Below are 25735 nucleotides of genomic sequence, written 5' to 3'. Positions count from 1 at the left end.
ACGATTGGACCTAGGGTTAGGGTTATGTTGAGGGCTAGGGTTAGAGATCCGGTTAAGGTCACGTTTGGACCTGGGGTTAGGGTTATGTTGACGGCTAGGGTTAGAGTTCCGGTTAGGGTTACGATTGGACCTAGGGTTAGGGTGTTGTTGAGGGCTAGGGTTAGAGATCCGGTTAGGGTTACGATTGCACCTAGGGATAGGGTTATGTTGAGAACTAGGTTTAGAGATTCGGTTAGGGTTACGATTGGACCTAGGGTTAGCGTTATGTTTAGCGCTAGGGATAGATATCCGGTTAGGGTCACGATTGGACCTAGGGTTAGGGTTATGTTGAGGGCTAGGGTTAGAGATACGGTTAGGGTCACGATTGGACCTAGGGTTAGGGTTATGTTGAGGGCTAGGGTTAGAGATCCGGTTAGGGTCACGATTGTACCTTGGGTTAGGGTTATGTTGAGGGCTAGGGTTAGAGATCCGGTTAGGGTTACCATTGGACCTAGGGTTAGGGTTATGTTGAGGGCGAGGTTTAGAGGTCCGGTTAGGGTCACGATTGGACCTAGGGTTAGGGTTATGTTGAGGGCTAGGTTAGAGAGACGGTTAGGGATACGATTGGACCTAGGGTTAGGGTTATGTTGAGGGCTAGGGTTAGAGATCCGGTTAGGGTTACGATTGGACCTAGGGTTAGGGTTTTGTTGAGGGCTAGGGTTAGAGATCCGGTAAGGGTTATGATTGGACCTAGGTTTAGGTGTATGTTGAGGGCTAGGGTTAGAGATCCGGTTAGGGTTACGATTGGACCTAGGGTTAGGGTTATGTTGAGGGCTAGTGTTGAGAGACGGTTAGGGTTCAGTTTGGACCTAGGGTTAGGGTTATGTTGAGGGCTAGGGTTAGAGAGACAGTTAGGGTCACGATTGGACCTACGGTTAGGGTTATGTTGAGGGCTAGGGTTAGAGATCCGGTTAGGGTTACGATTGGACCTAGCGTTAGGGTTATGTTGAGGGCTATGGTTAGAGAGACAGTTAGGGTTACGATTGGACCTAGGGTTAGGGTTATGTTGAGGGCTGGGGTTAGAGAGACGGTTAGGGTTACGATTGGACCTAGGGTTAGGGTTATGTTGAGGGCTAGGGTTAGAGAGACGGTTAGGGTTACGATTGGACCTAGGGTTAGGGTTATGTTGACGGGAGGGTTAGAGATCCGGTTAGGGTCACGATTGGACCTAGGGTTAGGGTTATGTTGAGGGCTAGGTTTAGAGATCCGGTTAGGGTTACGATTGGACCTAGGGTTAGGGTTATGTTGAGGGCTAGGGTTAGAGATCCGGTTAAGGTCACGTTTGGACCTGGGGTTAGGGTTATGTTGACGGCTAGGGTTAAAGTTCCGGTTAGGGTTACGATGTGACCTAGGGTTAGGGTGTTGTTGAGGGCTAGGGTTAGAGATCCGGTTAGGGTTACGATTGCACCTAGGGATAGGGTTATGTTGAGAACTAGGTTTAGAGATTCGGTTAGGGTTACGATTGGACCTAGGTTTAGGGGTATGTTGAGGGCTAGGGTTAGAGATCCGATTAGGGTTACGATTGGACCTAGGGTTAGGGTTATGTTGAGGGCTAGTGTTGAGAGACGGTTAGAGTTCAGATTGGACCTAGGGTTAGGGTTATGTTGAGGGCTAGGGTTAGAGAGACGGTTAGGGTCACGATTGGACCTACGGTTAGGGTTATGTTGAGGGCTAGGGTTAGAGAGACGGTTAGGGTCACGATTGGACCTACGGTTAGGGTTATGTTGAGGGCAGGGAAGGAGATCCGGTTAGGGTCACGATTGGACCTAGGGTTAGTGTTATGTTGAGGGCTAGGGTCAGAGATCCGGTTAGGGTTACGATTGGACCTAGGGTTAGGGTTATGTTGAGGGCTAGGGTTAGAGAGACGGTTAGCGTTCCGATTGGACCTAGGGTTAGGGTTATGTTGAGGGCTAGGGTTAGAGATCCGGTTAGGGTTACGATTGGACCTAGGGTTAGGGTTATGTTGAGGGTAGGGTTAGAGATCCGGGTAGGGTTACGATTGGACCTAGGGTTAGGGTTATGTTGAGGGCTAGGGTTAGAGATCCGGTTACAGTTACGCCTGTACCTAGGGTTACGGTTATGTTGAGGGCTAGGGTTAGAGATCCAGTTAGGGTCACGATTGGACCTAGGGTTAGGGTTATGTTGAGGGCTAGGGTTAGAGATACGGTTAGGGTCACGATTGGACCAAGGGGTAGGGTTATGTTGAGGGCTAGGGTTAGAGATACGGTTAGGGTCACGATTGGACCTAGGGTTAGGGTTATGTTGAGGGCTAGGGTTAGAGATCCGGTTAGGGTTACGATTGGACCTAGGGTTAGGGTTATGTTGAGGGCTAGGGTTAGAGATCCGGTTAGGGTTACGATTGGACCTAGGGTTAGGGTTATGTTGAGGGCTAAGGTTAGAGATCCGGTTACGGTTACGATTGCACCTAGGGTTATGGTTATGTTGAGGGCTAGGGTTAGAGATCCGGTTAGGGTTAAGATTGGACCTAGGGTTAGGGTTATGTTGAGGGCTAGGGTTAGAGATCCGGGTAGGGTTACGATTGGACCTAGGGTTAGGGTTATGTTGAGGGCTAGGGTTAGAGATCCGGGTAGGGTTACGATTGGACCTAGGGTTAGGGTTATGTTTAGGGCTAGGGTTAGAGATCCCTTAGGGTTACGAATGGACCTAGGGTTAGGGTTATGTAGAGGGCTAGGGTTAGAGATCCGGTTAGGGTTACGATTGGACCTAGGGTTAAGGTTATGTTGAGGGCGAGGGTTAGAGATCCGGTTAGGGTCACGATTGGACCTAGTGTTAGGGTTATGTTGAGGGCTAGGTTTAGAGAGACGGTTAGGGATACGATTGGACCTAGGGTTAGGGTTTTGTTGAGGGCTAGGGTTAGAGATCCGGTTAGGGTTACGATTGGACCTAGGTTTAGGGGTATGTTGAGGGCTAGGGTTAGAGATCCCATTAGGGTTACGATTGGACCTAGGGTTAGGGTTATGTTGAGGGCTAGTGTTGAGAGACGGTTAGAGTTCAGATTGGACCTAGGGTTAGGGTTATGTTGAGGGCTAGGGTTAGAGAGACGGTTAGGGTCACGATTGGACCTACGGTTAGGGTTATGTTGAGGGCTAGGGTTAGAGATCCGGTTAGGGTCACGATTGGACCTAGGGTTAGGGTTATGTTGAGGGCTAGGGTTAGAGATCCGGTTAGGGTTAGGATTGGACCTAGGGTTAGGGTTATGTTGAGGGCTAGGGTTAGATATCCGGTTAGGGTTAGGATTGGACCTAGGGTTAGGGTTATGTTGAGGGCAGGGAAGGAGATCCGGTTAGGGTCACGATTGGACCTACGGTTAGTGTTATGTTGAGGGCTAGGGTTAGAGATCCGGTTAGGGTTACGATTGGACCTAGGGTTAGGGTTATGTTGAGGGCTAGGGTTAGAGAGACGGTTAGCGTTCCGATTGGTCCTAGGGTTAGGGTTATGTTGAGGGCTAGGGTTAGAGATCCGGTTAGGGTTACGATTGGACCTAGGGTTAGGGTTATGTTGAGGGCTAGGGTTAGAGATCCTGTTAGAGTTACGATTGGACCTAGGGTTAGGGTTATGTTGAGGGTAGGGTTAGAGATCCGGGTAGGGTTACGATTGGACCTAGGGTTAGGGTTATGTTGAGGGCTAGGGTTAGAGATCCGGTTACAGTTACGCCTGGACCTAGGGTTAGGGTTATGTTGAGGGCTAGGGTTAGAGATCCAGTTAGGGTCACGATTGGACCTAGGGTTAGGGTTATGTTGAGGGCTAGGGTTAGAGATACGGTTAGGGTCACGATTGGACCTAGGGTTAGGGTTATGTTGAGGGCTAGGGTTAGAGATACGGTTAGGGTCACGATTGGACCTAGGGTTAGTGTTATGTTGAGGGCTAGGGTTAGAGATCCGGTTAGGGTTACGATTGGACCTAGGGTTAGGGTTATGTTGAGGGCTAGGGTTAGAGAGACGGTTAGCGTTCCGATTGGACCTAGGGTTAGGGTTATGTTGAGGGCTAGGGTTAGAGATCCGGTTAGGGTTACGATTGGACCTAGGGTTAGGGTTATGTTGAGGGCTAGGGTTAGAGATCCTGTTAGAGTTACGATTGGACCTAGGGTTAGGGTTATGTTGAGGGTAGGGTTAGAGATCCGGGTAGGGTTACGATTGGACCTAGGGTTAGGGTTATGTTGAGGGCTAGGGTTAGAGATCCGGTTACAGTTACGCCTGGACCTAGGGTTAGGGTTATGTTGAGGGCTAGGGTTAGAGATCCAGTTAGGGTCACGATTGGACCTAGGGTTAGGGTTATGTTGAGGGCTAGGGTTAGAGATACGGTTAGGGTCACGATTGGACCTAGGGTTAGGGTTATGTTGAGGGCTAGGGTTAGAGATACGGTTAGCGTCACGATTGGACCTAGGGTTAGGGTTATGTTGAGGGCTAGGGTTAGAGATCCGGTTAGGGTCACGATTGTACCTTGGGTTAGGGTTATGTTGAGGGCTAGGGTTAGAGATCCGGTTAAGGTCACGTTTGGACCTGGGGTTAGGGTTATGTTGACGGCTAGGGTTAGAGTTCCGGTTAGGGTTACGATTGGACCTAGGGTTAGGGTGTTGTTGAGGGCTAGGGTTAGAGATCCGGTTAGGGTTACGATTGCACCTAGGGATAGGGTTATGTTGAGAACTAGGTTTAGAGATTCGGTTAGGGTTACGATTGGACCTAGGGTTAGCGTTATGTTTAGCGCTAGGGATAGATATCCGGTTAGGGTCACGATTGGACCTAGGGTTAGGGTTATGTTGAGGGCTAGGGTTAGAGATACGGTTAGGGTCACGATTGGACCTAGGGTTAGGGTTATGTTGAGGGCTAGGGTTAGAGATCCGGTTAGGGTCACGATTGTACCTTGGGTTAGGGTTATGTTGAGGGCTAAGGTTAGAGATCCGGTTAGGGTTACCATTGGACCTAGGGTTAGGGTTATGTTGAGGGCTAGGGTTAGAGATCCGGTTAGGGTTACGATTGGACCTAGGGTTAGGGTTATGTTGAGGGCTAGGGTTAGAGATCCGGTTAGGGTTACGATTGGACCTAGGGTGAGGGTTATGTTGAGGGCGAGGGTTAGAGATCCGGTTAGGGTCACGATTGTACCTAGGGTTAGGGTTATGTTGAGGGCTAGGTTAGAGAGACGGTTAGGGATACGATTGGACCTAGGGTTAGGGTTATGTTGAGGGCTAGGGTTAGAGATACGGTTAGGGTTAGGATTGGACCTAGGGTTAGGGTTTTGTTGAGGGCTAGGGTTATAGATCCGGTTAGGGTTATGATTGGACCTAGGTTTAGGTGTATGTTGAGGGCTAGGGTTAGAGATCCGGTTAGGGTTACGATTGGACCTAGGGTTAGGGTTATGTTGAGGGCTAGTGTTGAGAGACGGTTAGAGTTCAGATTGGACCTAGGGTTAGGGTTATGTTGAGGGCTAGGGTTAGAGAGACATTTAGGGACACGATTGGCCCTACGGTTAGGGTTATGTTGAGGGCTAGGGTTAGAGATCCGGTTAGGGTTACGATTGGACCTAGCGTTAGGGTTATGTTGAGGGCTATGGTTAGAGAGACAGTTAGGGTTACGATTGGACCTAGGGTTAGGGTTATGTTGAGGGCTAGGGTTAGAGAGACGGTTAGGGTTACGATTGGACCTAGGGTTAGGGTTATGTTGATGGGAGGGTTAGAGATCCGGTTAGGGTCACGATTGGACCTAGGGTTAGGGTTATGTTGAGGGCTAGGGTTAGAGATCCGGTTAGGGTTACGATTGGACCTAGGGTTAGGGTTATGTTGAGGGCTAGGGTTAGAGATCCGGTTAAGGTCACGTTTGGACCTGGGGTTAGGGTTATGTTGACGGCTAGGGTTAGAGTTCCGGTTAGGGTTACGATTGGACCTAGGGTTAGGGTGTTGTTGAGGGCTAGGGTTAGAGATCCGGTTAGGGTTACGATTGCACCTAGGGATAGGGTTATGTTGAGAACTAGGTTTAGAGATTCGGTTAGGGTTACGATTGGACCTAGGGTTAGCGTTATGTTTAGCGCTAGGGATAGATATCCGGTTAGGGTCACGATTGGACCTAGGGTTAGGGTTATGTTGAGGGCTAGGGTTAGAGATACGGTTAGGGTCACGATTGGACCTAGGGTTAGGGTTATGTTGAGGGCTAGGGTTAGAGATCCGGTTAGGGTCACGATTGTACCTTGGGTTAGGGTTATGTTGAGGGCTAGGGTTAGAGATCCGGTTAGGGTTACCATTGGACCTAGGGTTAGGGTTATGTTGAGGGCGAGGTTTAGAGATCCGGTTAGGGTCACGATTGGACCTAGGGTTAGGGTTATGTTGAGGGCTAGGTTAGAGAGACGGTTAGGGATACGATTGGACCTAGGGTTAGGGTTATGTTGAGGGCTAGGGTTAGAGATCCGGTTAGGGTTACGATTGGACCTAGGGTTAGGGTTTTGTTGAGGGCTAGGGTTAGAGATCCGGTAAGGGTTATGATTGGACCTAGGTTTAGGTGTATGTTGAGGGCTAGGGTTAGAGATCCGGTTAGGGTTACGATTGGACCTAGGGTTAGGGTTATGTTGAGGGCTAGTGTTGAGAGACGGTTAGGGTTCAGTTTGGACCTAGGGTTAGGGTTATGTTGAGGGCTAGGGTTAGAGAGACAGTTAGGGTCACGATTGGACCTACGGTTAGGGTTATGTTGAGGGCTAGGGTTAGAGATCCGGTTAGGGTTACGATTGGACCTAGCGTTAGGGTTATGTTGAGGGCTATGGTTAGAGAGACAGTTAGGGTTACGATTGGACCTAGGGTTAGGGTTATGTTGAGGGCTGGGGTTAGAGAGACGGTTAGGGTTACGATTGGACCTAGGGTTAGGGTTATGTTGAGGGCTAGGGTTAGAGAGACGGTTAGGGTTACGATTGGACCTAGGGTTAGGGTTATGTTGACGGGAGGGTTAGAGATCCGGTTAGGGTCACGATTGGACCTAGGGTTAGGGTTATGTTGAGGGCTAGGTTTAGAGATCCGGTTAGGGTTACGATTGGACCTAGGGTTAGGGTTATGTTGAGGGCTAGGGTTAGAGATCCGGTTAAGGTCACGTTTGGACCTGGGGTTAGGGTTATGTTGACGGCTAGGGTTAAAGTTCCGGTTAGGGTTACGATGTGACCTAGGGTTAGGGTGTTGTTGAGGGCTAGGGTTAGAGATCCGGTTAGGGTTACGATTGCACCTAGGGATAGGGTTATGTTGAGAACTAGGTTTAGAGATTCGGTTAGGGTTACGATTGGACCTAGGGTTAGCGTTATGTTTAGCGCTAGGGATAGATATCCGGTTAAGGTCACGATTGGACCTAGGGTTAGGGTTATGTTGAGGGCTAGGGTTAGAGATACGGTTAGGGTCATGATTGGACCTAGGGTTAGGGTTATGTTGAGGGCTAGGGTTAGAGATCCGGTTAGGGTCACGATTGTACCTTGGGTTAGGGTTATGTTGAGGGCTAGGGTTAGAGATCCGGTTAGGGTTACCATTGGACCTACGGTTAGGGTTATATTGAGGGCTAGGGTTAGAGATCCGGTTAGGGTTACGATTGGACCTAGGGTTAGGTTTATGTTGAGGGCTAGGGTTAGAGATCCGGTTAGGGTTACGATTGGACCTAGGGTTAGGGTTATGTTGAGGGCGAGGGTTAGAGATCCGGTTAGGGTCACGATTGGACCTAGGGTTAGGGTTATGTTGAGGGCTAGGTTAGAGAGACGATTAGGGATACGATTGGACCTAGGGTTAGGGTTATGTTGAGGGCTAGGGTTAGAGATCCGTTTAGGGTAACGATTGGACCTAGGGTTAGGGTTTTGTTGAGGGCTAGGGTTAGAGATCCGGTTAGGGTTATGATTGGACGTAGGTTTAGGTGTATGTTGAGGGCTAGGGTCAGAGATCCGGTTAGGGTTACGATTGGACCTAGGGTTAGGGTTATGTTGAGGGCTAGTGTTGAGAGACGGTTAGGGTTCAGATTGGACCTAGGTTTAGGTGTATGTTGAGGGCTAGGGTTAGAGATCCGGTTAGGGTTACGATTGGACCTAGGGTTAGGGTTATGTTGAGGGCTAGTGTTGAGAGACGGTTAGGGTTCAGTTTGGACCTAGGGTTAGGGTTATGTTGAGGGCTAGGGTTAGAGAGACAGTTAGGGTCACGATTGGACCTACGGTTAGGGTTATGTTGAGGGCTAGGGTTAGAGATCCGGTTAGGGTTACGATTGGACCTAGCGTTAGGGTTATGTTGAGGGCTATGGTTAGAGAGACAGTTAGGGTTACGATTGGACCTAGGGTTAGGGTTATGTTGAGGGCTAGGGTTAGAGAGACGGTTAGGGTTACGATTGGACCTAGGGTTAGGGTTATGTTGAGGGCTAGGGTTAGAGAGACGGTTAGGGTTACGATTGGACCTAGGGTTAGGGTTATGTTGACGGGAGGGTTAGAGATCCGGTTAGGGTCACGATTGGACCTAGGGTTAGGGTTATGTTGAGGGCTAGGGTTAGAGATCCGGTTAGGGTTACGATTGGACCTAGAGTTAGGGTTATGTTGAGGGCTAGGGTTAGAGATCCGGTTAAGGTCACGTTTGGACCTGGGGTTAGGGTTATGTTGACGGCTAGGGTTAAAGTTCCGGTTAGGGTTACGATTGGACCTAGGGTTAGGGTGTTGTTGAGGGCTAGGGTTAGAGATCCGGTTAGGGTTACGATTGCACCTAGGGATAGGGTTATGTTGAGAACTAGGTTTAGAGATTCGGTTAGGGTTACGATTGGACCTAGGGTTAGCGTTATGTTTAGCGCTAGGGATAGATATCCGGTTAGGGTCACGATTGGACCTAGGGTTAGGGTTATGTTGAGGGCTAGGGTTAGAGATACGGTTAGGGTCACGATTGGACCTAGGGTTAGGGTTATGTTGAGGGCTAGGGTTAGAGATCCGGTTAGGGTCACGATTGTACCTTGGGTTAGGGTTATGTTGAGGGCTAGGGTTAGAGATCCGGTTAGGGTTACCATTGGACCTAGGGTTAGGGTTATATTGAGGGCTAGGGTTAGAGATCCGGTTAGGGTTACGATTGGACCTAGGGTTAGGGTTATGTTGAGGGCTAGGGTTAGAGATCCGGTTAGGGTCACGATTGGACCTAGGGTTAGGGTTATGTTGAGGGCTAGGTTAGAGAGACGGTTAGGGATACGATTGGACCTAGGGTTAGGGTTATGTTGAGGGCTAGGGTTAGAGATCCGTTTAGGGTTACGATTGGACCTAGGGTTAGGGTTTTGTTGAGGGCTAGGGTTAGAGATCCGGTTAGGGTTATGATTGGACGTAGGTTTAGGTGTATGTTGAGGGCTAGGGTTAGAGATCCGGTTAGGGTTACGATTGGACCTAGGGTTAGGGTTATGTTGAGGGCTAGTGTTGAGAGACGGTTAGGGTTCAGATTGGACCTAGGGTTAGGGTTATGTTGAGGGCTAGGGTTAGAGAGACAGTTAGGGTCACGATTGGACCTACGGTTAGGGTTATGTTGAGGGCTAGGGTTAGAGATCCGGTTAGGGTTACGATTGGACCTAGCGTTAGGGTTATGTTGAGGGCTATGGTTAGAGAGACAGTTAGGGTTACGATTGGACCTAGGGTTAGGGTTATGTTGAGGGCTAGGGTTAGAGAGACGGTTAGGGTTACGATTGGACCTAGGGTTAGGGTTATGTTGAGGGCTAGGGTTAGAGAGACGGTTAGGGTTACGATTGGACCTAGGGTTAGGGTTATGTTGACGGGAGGGTTAGAGATCCGGTTAGGGTCACGATTGGACCTAGGGTTAGGGTTATGTTGAGAGCTAGGGTTAGAGATCCGGTTAGGGTTACGATTGGACCTAGGGTTAGGGTTATGTTGAGGGCTAGGGTTAGAGAGACGGTTAGGGTTCCGATTGGACCTAGGGTTAGGGTTATGTTGAGGGCTAGGGTTAGAGATCCGGGTAGGGTTACGATTGAACCTAGGGTTAGGGTTATGTTGAGGGCTAGCGTTAGAGATCCGGTTACGGTTACAATTGGACCTAGGGTTAGTGTTATATTGAGGGCTAGGGTTAGAGATCCGGTTACGGTTACGATTGCACCTAGGGTTAGGGTTATGTTGAGGGCTAGGGTTAGAGATCCGGTTAGAGTTACGATTGGTCCTAGGGTTAGGGTTATGTTGAGGGCTAGGGTTAGAGATCCGGGTAGGGTTACGATTGGACCTAGGGTTAGGGTTATGTTGAGGGCTAGGCTTAGAGATCCGGTTACAGTTACGATTGGACCTAGGGTTAGGGTTATGTTGAAGGCTACGGTTAGAGATCCAGTTAGGGTCACGATTGGACCTAGGGTTAGGGTTATGTTGAGGGCTAGGGTTAGAGATCCGGGTAGGGTTACGATTGGACCTAGGGTTAGGGTTATGTTGAGGGCTAGGCTTAGAGATCCGGTTACAGTTACGATTGGACCTAGGATTAGGGTTATGTTGAGGGCTAGGGTTAGAGATCCAGTTAGGGTCACGATTGGACCTAGGGTTAGGGTTATGTTGAGGGCTAGGGTTAGAGATACGGTTAGGGTCACGATTGGACCTAGGGTTAGGGTTATGTTGAGGGCTAGGGTTAGAGATACGGTTAGGGTCACGATTGGACCTAGGGTTAGGGTTATGTTGAGGGCTAGGGTTAGAGATCCGGTTAGGGTCACGATTGTACCTTCGGTTAGGGTTATGTTGAGGGCTAGGGTTAGAGATCCGGTTAGGGTCACGATTGGACCTAGGGTTAGGGTTATGTTGAGGGCTAGGGTTAGAGATCCGGTTAAGGTCACGTTTGGACCTAGGGTTAGGGTTATGTTGACGGCTAGGGTTAGAGTTCCGGTTAGGGTTACGATTGGACCTAGGGTTAGGGTGTTGTTGAGGGCTAGGGTTAGAGATCCGGTTAGGGTTACGATTGCACCTAGGGTTAGGGTTATGTTGAGAACTAGGTTTAGAGATTCGGTTAGGGTTACGATTGGACCTAGGGTTAGCGTTATGTTTAGCGCTAGGGATAGAGATCCGGTTAGGGTCACGATTGGACCTAGGGTTAGGGTTATGTTGAGGGCTAGGGTTAGAGATCCGGTTAGGGTCACGATTGGACCTAGGTTAGGGTTATGTTGAGGGTTGGGTTAGAGATCCCGTTAGGGTTACAATTGGACCTAGGGTTAGGGTTATGTTGAGGGCTAAGGTTAGAGATTCGGTTACGGTTACGATTGCACCTAGGGTTATGGTTATGTTGAGGGCTAAGGTTAGAGATCCGGTTAGGGTTAAGATTGGACCTAGGGTTAGGGTTATGTTGAGGGCTAGGGTTAGAGATTCGGGTAGGGTTACGATTGGACCTAGGGTTAGGGTTATGTTGAGGGCTTGGGTTAGAGATCCGGGTAGGGTTACGATTGGACCTAGGGTTAGGGTTATGTTGAGGGCTAGGGTTAGAGATCCCGTTAGGGTTACGAATGGACCTAGGGTTAGGGTTATGTTGAGGGCTAGGGTTAGAGATCCGGTTAGGGTTACGATGGGACCTAGGGTTAGGGTTATGTTGAGGGCGAGGGTTAGAGATCCGGTTAGGGTCACGATTGGACCTAGGGTTAGGGTTATGTTGAGGGCTAGGGTTAGAGAGACGGTTAGGGATACGATTGGACCTAGGGTTAGGGTTATGTTGAGGGCTAGGGTTAGAGATCCGGTTAGGGTTACGATTGGACCTAGGGTTAGGGTTTTGTTGAGGGCTAGGGTTAGAGATCCGGTTAGGGTTACGATTGGACCTAGGTTTAGGGGTATGTTGAGGGCTAGGGTTAGAGATCCGGTTAGGGTTACGATTGGACCTAGGGTTAGGGTTATGTTGAGGGCTAGTGTTGAGAGACGGTTAGGGTTCAGATTGGACCTAGGGTTAGGGTTTGTTGAGGGCTAGGGTTAGAGAGACGGTTAGGGTCACGATTGGACCTGCGGTTAGGGTTATGTTGAGGGCTAGGGTTAGAGATCCGGTTAGGGTCACGATTGGACCTAGGCTTAGGGTTATGTTGAGGGCTAGGGTTAGAGAGACGTTTAGGGTTACGATTGACCTAGGGTTAGGGTTATGTTGAGGGCTAGGTTTAGAGATCCGGTTAGGGTTACGATTGGACCTAGGGTTACGGTTATGTTGAGGGCTAGGGTTAGAGATACGGTTAGGGTTACGATTGGACCTAGGGTTAGGGTTATGTTGAGGGCTAGGGTTAGAGAGACGGTTAGGGTTCCGATTGGACGTAGGGTTAGGGTTATGTTGAGGGCTAGGTTTAGAGATCCGGGTAGGGTTACGATTGTACCTAGGGTTAGGGTTATGTTGAGGGCTAGGGTTAGAGATCCGGTTACGGTTACAATTGCACCTAGGGTTAGTGTTATATTGAGGGCTAGGGTGAGAGATCCGGTTACGGTTACGATTGCACCTAGGGTTAGGGTTATGTTGAGGGCTAGGGTTAGAGATCCGGTTAGAGTTACGATTGGGCCTAGGGTTAGGGTTATGTTGTGGGCTAGGGTTAGAGATCCGGGTAGGGTTACGATTGGACCTAGGGTTAGGGTTATGTTGAGGGCTAGGCTTAGAGATCCGGTTACAGTTACGATTGGACCTAGGGTTAGGGTTATGTTGAGGGCTACGGTTAGAGATCCAGTTAGGGTCACGATTGGACCTAGGGTTAGGGTTATGTTGAGGGCTAGGGTTAGAGATACGGTTAGGGTCACGATTGGACCTAGGGTTAGGGTTATGTTGAGTTCTAGGATTAGAGATCCGGTTAGGGTCACGATTGGACCTAGGGTTAGGGTTATGTTGAGGGCTAGGGTTAGAGATCCGGTTAGGGTTACGATTGGACCTAGGGTTAGGGTTATGTTGAGGGCTAGGGTTAGAGAGACGGTTAGGGTTCCGATTGGACCTAAGGTTAAGGTTATGTTGAGGGCTAGGGTTAGAGAGACGGTTAGGGTCACGATTGGACCTTGGGTTAGGGTTATGTTGAGGGCTAAAGTTAGAGATCCGGTTACGGTTACGATTGCACCTAGGGTTATGGTTATGTTGAGGGCTAGGGTTAGAGATCCGGTTAGGGTTAAGATTGGACCTAGGGTTAGGGTTATGTTGAGGGCTAGGGTTAGAGATCCGGGTAGGGTTACGATTGGACCTAGGGTTAGGGTTATGTTGAGGGCTAGGGTTAGAGATCCGGGTAGGGTTACGATTGGACCTAGGGTTAGGGTTATGTTGAGGGCTAGGGTTAGAGATCCCGTTAGGGTTACGAATGGACCTAGGGTTAGGGTTATGTAGAGGGCCTGGGTTAGAGATCCGGTTAGGGTTACGATTGGACCTAGGGTTAGTGTTATGTTGAGGGCGAGGGTTAGAGATCCGGTTAGGGTCACGATTGGACCTAGGGTTAGGGTTATGTTGAGGGCTAGGTTTAGAGAGACGGTTAGGGATACGATTGGACCTAGGGTTAGGGTTTTGTTGAGGGCTAGGGTTAGAGATCCGGTTAGGGTTACGATTGGACCTAGGTTTAAGGGTATGTTGAGGGCTAGGGTTAGAGATCCGATTAGGGTTACGATTGGACCTAGGGTTAGGGTTATGTTGAGGGCTAGTGTTGAGAGACGGTTAGAGTTCAGATTGGACCTAGGGTTAGGGTTATGTTGAGGGCTAGGGTTAGAGAGACGGATAGGGTCACGATTGGACCTACGGTTAGGGTTATGTTGAGGGCTAGGGTTAGAGATCCGGTTAGGGTCACGATTGGACCTAGGGTTAGGGTTATGTTGAGGGCTAGGGTTAGAGAGACGTTTAGGGTTACGATTGGACCTAGGGTTAGGGTTATGTTGAGGGCTAGGTTTAGAGATCCGGTTAGGGTTACGATTGGACCTAGGGTTAGGGTTATGTTGAAGGCTAGGGTTAGAGATCCGGTTAGGGTTACGATTGGACCTAGCGTTAGGGTTATGTTGAGGGCAGGGTTAGAGATCCGGTTAGGGTTAGGATTGGACCTAGGGTTAGGGTTATGTTGAGGGCTAGGGTTAGAGATCCGGTTAGGGTTACGATTGGACCTAGGGTTAGGGTTATTTTGAGGGCAGGGAAGGAGATCCGGTTAGGGTCACGATTGGACCTAGGGTTAGGGTTATGTTGAGGGCTAGGGTTAGAGATCCGGTTAGGGTTACGATTGGACCTAGGGTTAGGGTTATGTTGAGGTCTAGGGTTAGAGAGATGGTTAGCGTTCCGATTGGACCTAGGGTTAGGGTTATGTTGAGGGTTAGGGTTAGAGATCCGGTTAGGGTTACGATTGGACCTAGGGTTAGGGTTATGTTGAGGGCTAGGGTTAGAGATCCGTTTAGCGTTCCGATTGGACCTAGGGTTAGTGTTATGTTGAGGGCTAGGGTTAGAGATCCGGTTACGATTACGATTGCACCTAGGGTTAGGGTTATGTTGAGGGCTAGGGTTAGAGATCCTGTTAGAGTTACGATTGGATCTAGGGTTAGGGTTATGTTGAGGGCTAGGGTTAGAGAGAGGGTTAGGGTTCCGATTGGACCTAGGGTTCGGGTTATGTTGAGGGCTAGGGTTAGAGATCCGGGTAGGGTTACGATTGAACCTAGGGTTAGGGTTATGTTGAGGGCTAGGGTTAGAGATCCGGTTACGGTTACAATTGGACCTAGGGTTAGTGTTATATTGAGGGCTAGGGTGAGAGATCCGGTTACGGTTACAATTGCACCTAGGGTTAGGGTTATGTTGAGGGCTAGGGTTAGAGATCCGGTTAGAGTTACGATTGGTCCTAGGGTTAGGGTTATGTTGTGGGCTAGGGTTAGAGATCCGGGTAGGGTTACGATTGGACCTAGGGTTAGGGTTATGTTGAGGGCTAGGCTTAGAGATCCGGTTACAGTTACGATTGGACCTAGGGTTAGGGTTATGTTGAGGGCTACGGTTAGAGATCCAGTTAGGGTCACGATTGGACCTAGGGTTAGGGTTATGTTGACGGCTAGGGTTAGAGATACGGTTAGGGTCACGATTGGACCTAGGGTTAGGGTTATGTTGAGGGCTAGGGTTAGAGATCCGGTTAGGGTCACGATTGGACCTAGGGTTAGGGTGATGTTGAGGGCTAGGGTTAGAGATCCGGTTAGGGTCACGATTGCACCTTGGGTTAGGGTTATGTTGAGGGCTAGGGTTAGAGATCCGGTTAGGGTTACGATTGCACCTAGGGTTAGGGTTATGTTGAGAACTAGGTTTAGAGATTCGGTTAGGGTTATGATTGGACCTAGGGTTAGGGTTATGTTGAGGGCTAGGGTTAGAGATCCGGTTAGGGTTACGATTGGACCTAGGGTTAGGGTTATGTTGAGGGCTAGAGTTAGAGAGACGGTTAGGGTTACGATTGGACCTAGGGTTAGGGTTATGTTGAGGGCTAAGGTTAGAGATCCGGTTACGGTTACGATTGCACCTAGGGTTATGGTTATGTTGAGGGCTAGGGTTAGAGAACCGGTTAGGGTTAAGATTGGACCTAGGGTTAGGGTTATGTTGAGGGCTAGGGTTAGAGATCCGGGTAGGGTTACGATTGGACCTAGGGTTAGGGTTATGTTGAGGGCTAGGGTTAGAGATCCGGGTAGGGTTACGATTGGACCTAGGGTTAGGGTTATGTTGAGGGCTAGGGTTAGAGATCCCGTTAGGGTTACGAATGGACCTAGGGTTAGGGTTATGTAGAGGGCTAGGGTTAGAGATCCGGTTAGGGTTACGATTGGACCTAGGGTTAAGGTTATGTTGAGGGCGAGGGTTAGAGATCCGGTTAGGGTCACGATTGGACCTAGGGTTAGGGTTATGTTGATGGCTAGGTTTAGAGAGACGGTTAGGGATACGATTGGACCTAGGGTTAGGGTTTTGTTGAGGGCTAGGGTTAGAGATCCGGTTAGGGTTACGATTGGACCTAGGTTTAGGGGTATGTTGAGGGCTAGGGTTAGAGATCCGATTAGGGTTACGATTGGACCTAGGGTTAGGGTTATGTTGAGGGCTAGTGTTGAGAGACGGTTAGAGTTCAGATTGGACCTAGGGTTAGGGTTATGTTGAGGGCTAGGGTTAGAGAGACGGTTAGGGTCACGATTGGACCTACGGTTAGGGTTATGTTGAGGGCTAGGGTTAGAGATCCGGTTAGGGTCACGATTGGACCTAGGGTTAGGGTTATGTTGAGGGCTAGGGTTAGAGAGACGTTTAGGGTTACGATTGGACCTAGGGTTAGGGTTATGTTGAGGGCTAGGTTTAGAGATCCGGTTAGGGTTATGATTGGACCTAGGGTTAGGGTTATGTTGAGGGCTAGGGTTAGAGATCCGGTTAGGGTTACGATTGGACCTAGCGTTAGGGTTATGTTGAGGGCAGGGTTAGAGATCCGGTTAGGCTTAGGATTGGACTTAGGGTTAGGGTTATGTTGAGGGCTAGGGTTAGAGATCCGGTTAGGGTTACGATTGGACCTAGGGTTAGGGTTATGTTGAGGGCAGGGAAGGAGATCCGGTTAGGGTCACGATTGGACCTAGGGTTAGTGTTATGTTGAGGGCTAGGGTTAGAGATCCGGTTAGGGTTACGATTGGACCTAGGGTTAGGGTTATGTTGAGGGCTAGGGTTAGAGAGACGGTTAGCGTTCCGATTGGACCTAGGGTTAGGGTTATGTTGAGGGCTAGGGTTAGAGATCCGGTTAGGGTTACGATTGGACCTAGGGTTAGGGTTATGTTGAGGGCTAGGGTTAGAGATCCGGTTAGGGTTACGATTGGACCTAGGGTTAGGGTTATGTTGAGGGCTAGGGTTAGAGATCCTGTTAGAGTTACGATTGGACCTAGGGTTAGGGTTATGTTGAGGGTAGGGTTAGAGATCCGGGTAGGGTTACGATTGGACCTAGGGTTAGGGTTATGTTGAGGGCTAGGGTTAGAGATCCGGTTACAGTTACGCCTGGACCTAAGGTTAGGGTTATGTTGAGGGCTAGGGTTAGAGATCCAGTTAGGGTCACGATTGGACCTAGGGTTAGGGTTATGTTGAGAGCTAGGGTTAGAGATACGGTTAGGGTCACGATTGGACCTAGGGTTAGGGTTATGTTGAGGGCTAGGGTTAGAGATAGGGTTAGGGTCACGATTGGACCTACGGTTAGGGTTATGTTGAGGGCTAGGGTTAGAGATCCGGTTAGGGTCACGATTGTACCTTGGGTTAGGGTTATGTTGAGGGCTAGGGTTAGAGATCCGGTTAGGGTCACGATTGGACCTAGGGTTAGGGTTATGTTGAGGGCTAGGGTTAGAGATCCGGTTAAGGTCACGTTTGGACCTAGGGTTAGGGTTATGTTGACGGCTACGGTTAGAGTTCCGGTTAGGGTTACGATTGGACCTAGGGTTAGGGTGTTGTTGAGGGCTAGGGTTAGAGATCCGGTTAGGGTTACGATTGCACCTAGGGTTAGGGTTATGTTGAGAACTAGGTTTAGAGATTCGGTTAGGGTTACGATTGGACCTAGGCTTAGCGTTATGTTTAGCGCTAGGGATAGAGATCCGGTTAAGGTCACGATTGGACCTAGGGTTAGGGTTATGTTGAGGGCTAGGGTTAGAGATACGGTTAGGGTCACGATTGGACCTAGGGTTAGGGTTATGTTGAGGGCTAGGGTTAGAGATCCGGTTAGGGTCACGATTGTACCTTGGGTTAGGGTTATGTTGAGGGCTAGGGTTAGAGATCCGGTTAGGGTTACCATTGGACCTAGGGTTAGGGTTATGTTGAGGGCTAGGGTTAGAGATCCGGTTAGGGTTACGATTGGACCTAGGGTTAGGGTTATGTTGAGGGCTAGGGTTAGAGATCCGGTTAGGGTTACGATTGGACCTAGGGTTAGGGTTATGTTGAGGGCTAAGGTTAGAGATCCGGTTACGGTTACGATTGCACCTAGGGTTATGGTTATGTTGAGGGCTAGGGTTAGAGATCCGGTTAGGGTTAAGATTGGACCTAGGGTTAGGGTTATGTTGAGGGCTAGGGTTAGAGATCCGGGTAGGGTTACGATTGGACCTAGGGTTAGGGTTATGTTGAGGGCTAGGGTTAGAGATCCGGGTAGGGTTACGATTGGACCTAGGGTTAGGGTTATGTTGAGGGCTAGGGTTCGAGATCCCGTTAGGGTTACGAATGGACCTAGGGTTAGGGTTATGTAGAGGGCTAGGGTTAGAGATCCGGTTAGGGTTACGATTGGACCTAGGGTTAGGGTTATGTTGAGGGCGAGGGTTAGAGATCCGGTTAGGGTCACGATTGGACCTAGGGTTAGGGTTATGTTGAGGGCTAGGTTTAGAGAGACGGTTAGGGATACGATTGGACCTAGGGTTAGGGTTTTGTTGAGGGCTAGGGTTAGAGATCCGGTTAGGGTTACGATTGGACCTAGGTTTAGGGGTATGTTGAGGGCTAGGGTTAGAGATCCGATTAGGGTTACGATTGGACCTAGGGATAGGGTTATGTTGAGGGCTAGTGTTGAGAGACGGTTAGAGTTCAGATTGGACCTAGGGTTAGGGTTATGTTGAGGGCTAGGGTTAGAGAGACGGTTAGGGTCACGATTGGACCTATGGTTAGGGTTATGTTGAGGGCTAGGGTTAGAGATCCGGTTAGGGTCACGATTGGACCTAGGGTTAGGGTTATGTTGAGGGCTAGGGTTAGAGATCCGGTTAGGGTTACGATTGGACCTAGCGTTAGGGTTATGTTGAGGGCAGGGTTAGAGATCCGGTTAGGGTTAGGATTGGACCTAGGGTTAGGGTTATGTTGAGGGCTAGGGTTAGATCCGGTTAGGGTTACGATTGGACCTAGGGTTAAGGTTATGTTGAGGGTAGGGAAGGAGATCCGGTTAGGATCACGATTGGACCTAGGGTTAGTGTTATGTTGAGGGCTAGGGTTAGAGATCCGGTTAGGGTTACGATTGGACCTAGGGTTAGGGTCATGTTGAGGGCTAGGGTTAGAGAGACGGTTAGCGTTCCGATTGGACCTAGGGTTAGGGTTATGTTGAGGGCTAGGGTTAGAGATCCGGTTAGGGTTACGATTGGACCTAGGGTTAGGGTTATGTTGAGGGTAGGGTTAGAGATCCGGGTAGGGTTACGATTGGACCTAGGGTTAGGGTTATGTTGAGGGCTAGGGTTAGAGATCTGGTTACAGTTACGCCTGGACTTAGGGTTAGGGTTATGTTGAGGGCTAGGGTTAGAGATCCAGTTAGGGTCACGATTGGACCTAGGGTTAGGGTTATGTTGAGGGCTAGGGTTAGAGATACGGTTAGGGTCACGATTGGACCTAGGGTTAGGGTTATGTTGAGGGCTAGGGTTAGAGATACGGTTAGGGTCACGATTGGACCTAGGGTTAGGGTTATGTTGAGGGCTAGTGTTAGAGATCCGGTTAGGGTCACGATTGTACCTTGGGTTAGGGTTATGTTGAGGGGTAGGGTTAGAGATCCCGTTAGGGTCACGATTGGACCTAGGGTTAGGGTTATGTTGAGGGCTAGGGTTAGAGATCCGGTTAAGGTCACGTTTGGACCTGGGGTTAGGGTTATGTTGACGGCTAGGGTTAGAGTTCCGGTTAGGGTTACGATTGGACCTAGGGTTAGGGTGTTGTTGAGGGTTAGGGTTAGAGATCCGGTTAGGGTTACGATTGCACCTAGGGATAGGGTTATGTTGAGAACTAGGTTTAGAGATTCGGTTAGGGTTACGATTGGACCTAGGGTTAGCGTTATGTTTAGCGCTAGGGATAGATATCCGGTTAGGGTCACGATTGGACCTAGGGTTAGGGTTATGTTGAGGGCTAGGGTTAGAGATACGGTTAGGGTCACGATTGGACCTAGGGTTAGGGTTATGTTGAGGGCTAGGGTTAGAGATCCGGTTAGGGTGACGATTGTACCTTGGGTTAGGGTTATGTTGAGGGCTAAGGTTAGAGATCCGGTTAGGGTTACCATTGGACCTAGGGTTAGGGTTATGTTGAGGGCTAGGGTTAGAGATCCGGTTAGGGTTACGATTGGACCTAGGGTTAGGGTTATGTTGAGGGCTAGGGTTAGAGATCCGGTTAGGGTTACGATTGGACCTAGGGTTAGGGTTATGTTGAGGGCTAGGGTTAGAGATCCGGTTAAGGTCACGTTTGGACCTGGGGTTAGGGTTATGTTGACGGCTAGGGTTAGAGTTCCGGTTAGGGTTACGATTGGACCTAGGGTTAGGGTGTTGTTGAGGGCTAGGGTAGAGAGACAGTTAGGGTCACGATTGGACCTACGGTTAGGGTTATGTTGAGGGCTAGGGTTAGAGATCCGGTTAGGGTTACGATTGGACCTAGCGTTAGGGTTATGTTGAGGGCTATGGTTAGAGAGACAGTTAGGATTACGATTGGACCTAGGGTTAGGGTTATGTTGAGGGCTAGGGTTAGAGAGACGGTTAGGGTTACGATTGGACCTAGGGTTAGGGTGTTGTTGAGGGCTAGGGTTAGAGATCCGGTTAGGGTTATGATTGGACCTAGGTTTAGGTGTATGTTGAGGGCTAGGGTTAGAGATCCGGTTAGGGTTACGATTGGACCTAGGGTTAGGGTTATGTTGAGGGCTAGTGTTGAGAGACGGTTAGGGTTCAGATTGGACCTAGGGTTAGGGTTATGTTGAGGGCTAGGGTTAGAGAGACAGTTAGGGTCACGATTGGACCTACGGTTAGGGTTATGTTGAGGGCTAGGGTTAGAGATCCGGTTAGGGTTACGATTGGACCTAGCGTTAGGGTTATGTTGAGGGCTATGGTTAGAGAGACAGTTAGGGTTACGATTGGACCTAGGGTTAAGGTTATGTTGAGGGCTAGGGTTAGAGAGACGGTTAGGGTTACGATTGGACCTAGGGTTAGGGTTATGTTGAGGGCTAGGGTTAGAGAGACGGTTAGGGTTACGATTGGACCTAGGGTTAGGGTTATGTTGACGGGAGGGTTAGAGATCCGGTTAGGGTCACGATTGGACCTAGGGTTAGGGTTATCTTGAGGGCTAGGGTTAGAGATCCGGTTAGGGTTACGATTGGACCTAGGGTTAGGGTTATGTTGAGGGCTAGGGTTAGAGATCCGGTTAAGGTCACGTTTGGACCTGGGGTTTGGGTTATGTTGACGGCTAGGGTTAGAGTTCCGGTTAGGGTTACGATTGGACCTAGGGTTAGGGTGTTGTTGAGGGCTAGGGTTAGAGATCCGGTTAGGGTTACGATTGCACCTAGGGATAGGGTTATGTTGAGAACTAGGTTTAGAGATTCGGTTAGGGTTACGATTGGACCTAGGGTTAGCGTTATGTTTAGCGCTAGGGATAGATATCCGGTTAGGGTCACGATTGGACCTAGGGTTAGGGTTATGTTGAGGGCTAGGGTTAGAGATACGGTTAGGGTCACGATTGGACCTAGGGTTAGGGTTATGTTGAGGGTAGGGTTAGAGATCCGGGTAGGGTTACGATTGGACCTAGGGTTAGGGTTATGTTGAGGGCTAGGGTTAGAGATCCGGTTACAGTTACGCCTGGACCTAGGGTTAGGGTTATGTTGAGGGCTAGGGTTAGAGATCCAGTTAGGGTCACGATTGGACCTAGGGTTAGGGTTATGTTGAGGGCTAGGGTTAGAGATACGGTTAGGGTCACGATTGGACCTAGGGTTAGGGTTATGTTGAGGGCTAGGGTTAGAGATACGGTTAGGGTCACGATTGGACCTAGGGTTAGGGTTATGTTGAGGGCTAGGGTTAGAGATCCGGTTAGGGTCACGATTGTACCTTCGGTTAGGGTTATGTTGAGGGCTAGGGTTAGAGATCCGGTTAGGGTCACGATTGGACCTAGGGTTAGGGTTATGTTGAGGGCTAGGGTTAGAGATCCGGTTAAGGTCACGTTTGGACCTAGGGTTAGGGTTATGTTGACGGCTAGGGTTAGAGTTCCGGTTAGGGTTACGATTGGACCTAGGGTTAGGGTGTTGTTGAAGGCTAGGGTTAGAGATCCGGTTAGGGTTACGATTGCACCTAGGGTTAGGGTTATGTTGAGAACTAGGTTTAGAGATTCGGTTAGGGTTACGATTGGACCTAGGGTTAGCGTTATGTTTAGCGCTAGGGATAGAGATCCGGTTAGGGTCACGATTGGACCTAGGGTTAGGGTTATGTTGAGGGCTAGGGTTAGAGATACGGTTAGGGTCACGATTGGACCTAGGGTTAGGGTTATGTTGAGGGCTAGGGTTAGAGATCCGGTTAGGGTCACGATTGTACCTTGGGTTAGGGTTATGTTGAGGGCTAGGGTTAGAGATCGGGTTAGGGTTACCATTGGACCTAGGGTTAGGGTTATGTTGAGGGCTAGGGTTAGAGATCCGGTTAGGGTTACGATTGGACCTAGGGTTAGGGTTTTGTTGAGGGCTAGGGTTAGAGAGACAGTTAGGGTTACGATTGGACCTAGGGTTAGGGTTATGTTGAGGGCTAGGGTTAGAGAGACGGTTAGGGTTACGATTGGACCTAGGGTTAGGGTTATGTTGAGGGCTAGGGTTAGAGAGACGGTTAGGGTTACGATTGGACCTAGGGTTAGGGTTATGTTGACGGGAGGGTTAGAGATCCGGTTAGGGTCACGATTGGACCTAGGGTTAGGGTTATGTTGAGGGCTAGGGTTAGAGATCCGGTTAGGGTTACGATTGGACCTAGGGTTAGGGTTATGTTGAGGGCTAGGGTTAGAGATCCGGTTAAGGTCACGTTTGGACCTGGGGTTTGGGTTATGTTGACGGCTAGGGTTAGAGTTCCGGTTAGGGTTACGATTGGACCTAGGGTTAGGGTGTTGTTGAGGGCTAGGGTTAGAGATCCGGTTAGGGTTACGATTGCACCTAGGGATAGGGTTATGTTGAGAACTAGGTTTAGAGATTCGGTTAGGGTTACGATTGGACCTAGGGTTAGCGTTATGTTTAGCGCTAGGGATAGATATCCGGTTAGGGTCACGATTGGACCTAGGGTTAGGGTTATGTTGAGGGCTAGGGTTAGAGATACGGTTAGGGTCACGATTGGACCTAGGGTTAGGGTTATGTTGAGGGTAGGGTTAGAGATCCGGGTAGGGTTACGATTGGACCTAGGGTTAGGGTTATGTTGAGGGCTAGGGTTAGAGATCCGGTTACAGTTACGCCTGGACCTAGGGTTAGGGTTATGTTGAGGGCTAGGGTTAGAGATCCAGTTAGGGTCACGATTGGACCTATGGTTAGGGTTATGTTGAGGGCTAGGGTTAGAGATACGGTTAGGGTCACGATTGGACCTAGGGTTAGGGTTATGTTGAGGGCTAGGGTTAGAGATACGGTTAGGGTCACGATTGGACCTAGGGTTAGGGTTATGTTGAGGGCTAGGGTTAGAGATCCGGTTAGGGTCACGATTGTACCTTCGGTTAGGGTTATGTTGAGGGCTAGGGTTAGAGATCCGGTTAGGGTCACGATTGGACCTAGGGTTAGGGTTATGTTGAGGGCTAGGGTTAGAGATCCGGTTAAGGTCACGTTTGGACCTAGGGTTAGGGTTATGTTGACGGCTAGGGTTAGAGTTCCGGTTAGGGTTACGATTGGACCTAGGGTTAGGGTGTTGTTGAAGGCTAGGGTTAGAGATCCGGTTAGGGTTACGATTGCACCTAGGGTTAGGGTTATGTTGAGAACTAGGTTTAGAGATTCGGTTAGGGTTACGATTGGACCTAGGGTTAGCGTTATGTTTAGCGCTAGGGATAGAGATCCGGTTAGGGTCACGATTGGACCTAGGGTTAGGGTTATGTTGAGGGCTAGGGTTAGAGATACGGTTAGGCTCACGATTGGACCTAGGGTTAGGGTTATGTTGAGGGCTAGGGTTAGAGATCCGGTTAGGGTCACGATTGTACCTTGGGTTAGGGTTATGTTGAGGGCTAGGGTTAGAGATCCGGTTAGGGTTACCATTGGACCTAGGGTTAGGGTTATGTTGAGGGCTAGGGTTAGAGATCCGGTTAGGGTTACGATTGGACCTAGGGTTAGGGTTTTGTTGAGGGCTAGGGTTAGAGATCCGGTTAGGGTTACGATTGGACCTAGGTTTAGGGGTATGTTGAGGGCTAGGGTTAGAGATCCGGTTAGGGTTACGATTGGACCTAGGGTTAGGGTTATGTTGAGGGCTAGTGTTGAGAGACGGTTAGGGTTCAGATTGGACCTAGGGTTAGGGTTATGTTGAGGGCTAGTGTTGAGAGACGGTTAGGGTTCAGATTGGACCTAGGGTTAGGGTTATGTTGAGGGCTAGGGTTAGAGAGACAGTTAGGGTCACGATTGGACCTACGGTTAGGGTTATGTTGAGGGCTATGGTTAGAGAGACAGTTAGGGTTACGATTGGACCTAGGGTTAGGGTTATGTTGAGGGCTAGGGTTAGAGATCCGGTTAGGGTTACGATTGGACCTAGGGTTAGGGTTATGTTGAGGGCTAGGGTTAGAGATCCGGGTAGGGTTACGATTGGACCTAGGGTTAGGGTTATGTTGAGGGCTAGGCTTAGAGATCCGGTTACAGTTACGATTGGACCTAGGGTTAGGGGTATTTTGAAGGCTACGGTTAGAGATCCAGTTAGGGTCACGATTGGACCTAGGGTTAGGGTTATGTTGAGGGCTAGGGTTAGAGATCCGGGTAGGGTTACGATTGGACCTAGGGTTAGGGTTATGTTGAGGGCTAGGCTTAGAGATCCGGTTACAGTTACGATTGGACCTAGGGTTAGGGTTATGTTGAGGGCTAGGTTTAGAGATCCGGTTAGGGTCACGATTGGACCTAGGGTTAGGGTTATGTTGAGGGCTAGGGTTAGAGAGACGGTTAGGGTCACGATTGGACCTACGGTTAGGGTTATGTTGAGGGCTAGGGTTAGAGATCCGGTTAGGGTCACGATTGGACCTAGGGTTAGGGTTATGTTGAGGGCAGGGTTAGAGATCCGGTTAGGGTTAGGATTGGACCTAGGGTTAGGGTTATGTTGAGGACTAGGGTTAGAGATCCGGTTAGGGTTACGATTGGACCTAGGGTTAGGGTTATGTTGAGGGCAGGGAAGGAGATCCGGTTAGGGTCACGATTGGACCTAGGGTTAGTGTTATGTTGAGGGCTAGGGTTAGAGATCCGGTTAGGGTTACGATTGGACCTAGGGTTAGGGTTATGTTGAGGGCTAGGGTTAGAGAGACGGTTAGCGTACCGATTGGACCTAGGGTTAGGGTTATGTTGAGGGCTAGGGTTAGAGATCCGGTTAGGGTTACGATTGGACCTAGGGTTAGGGTTATGTTGAGGGCTAGGGTTAGAGATCCGTTTAGCGTTCCGATTGGACCTAGGGTTAGTGTTATGTTGAGGGCTAGGGTTAGAGATCCGGTTACGATTACGATTGCACCTAGGGTTAGGGTTATGTTGAGGGCTAGGGTTAGAGATCCTGTTAGAGTTACGATTGGACCTAGGGTTAGGGTTATGTTGAGGGTAGGGTTAGAGATCCGGGTAGGGTTACGATTGGACCTAGGGTTAGGGTTATGTTGAGGGCTAGGGTTAGAGATCCGGTTACAGTTACGCCTGGACCTAGGGTTAGGGTTATGTTGAGGGCTAGGGTTAGACATCCAGTTAGGGTCACGAATGGACCTAGGGTTAGGGTTATGTTGAGGGCTAGGGTTAGAGATACGGTTAGGGTCACGATTGGACCTAGGGTTAGGGTTATGTTGAGGGCTAGGGTTAGAGATACGGTTAGGGTCACGATTGGACCTAGGGTTAGGGTTATGTTGAGGGCTAGGGTTAGAGAT

Source organism: Miniopterus schreibersii (assembly GCF_964146895.1).
Source record: "Miniopterus schreibersii genome assembly, chromosome: 4".
Classification (NCBI taxonomy): domain Eukaryota; kingdom Metazoa; phylum Chordata; class Mammalia; order Chiroptera; family Miniopteridae; genus Miniopterus; species Miniopterus schreibersii.
Note: the sequence above shows the minus strand (reverse complement) of the source record.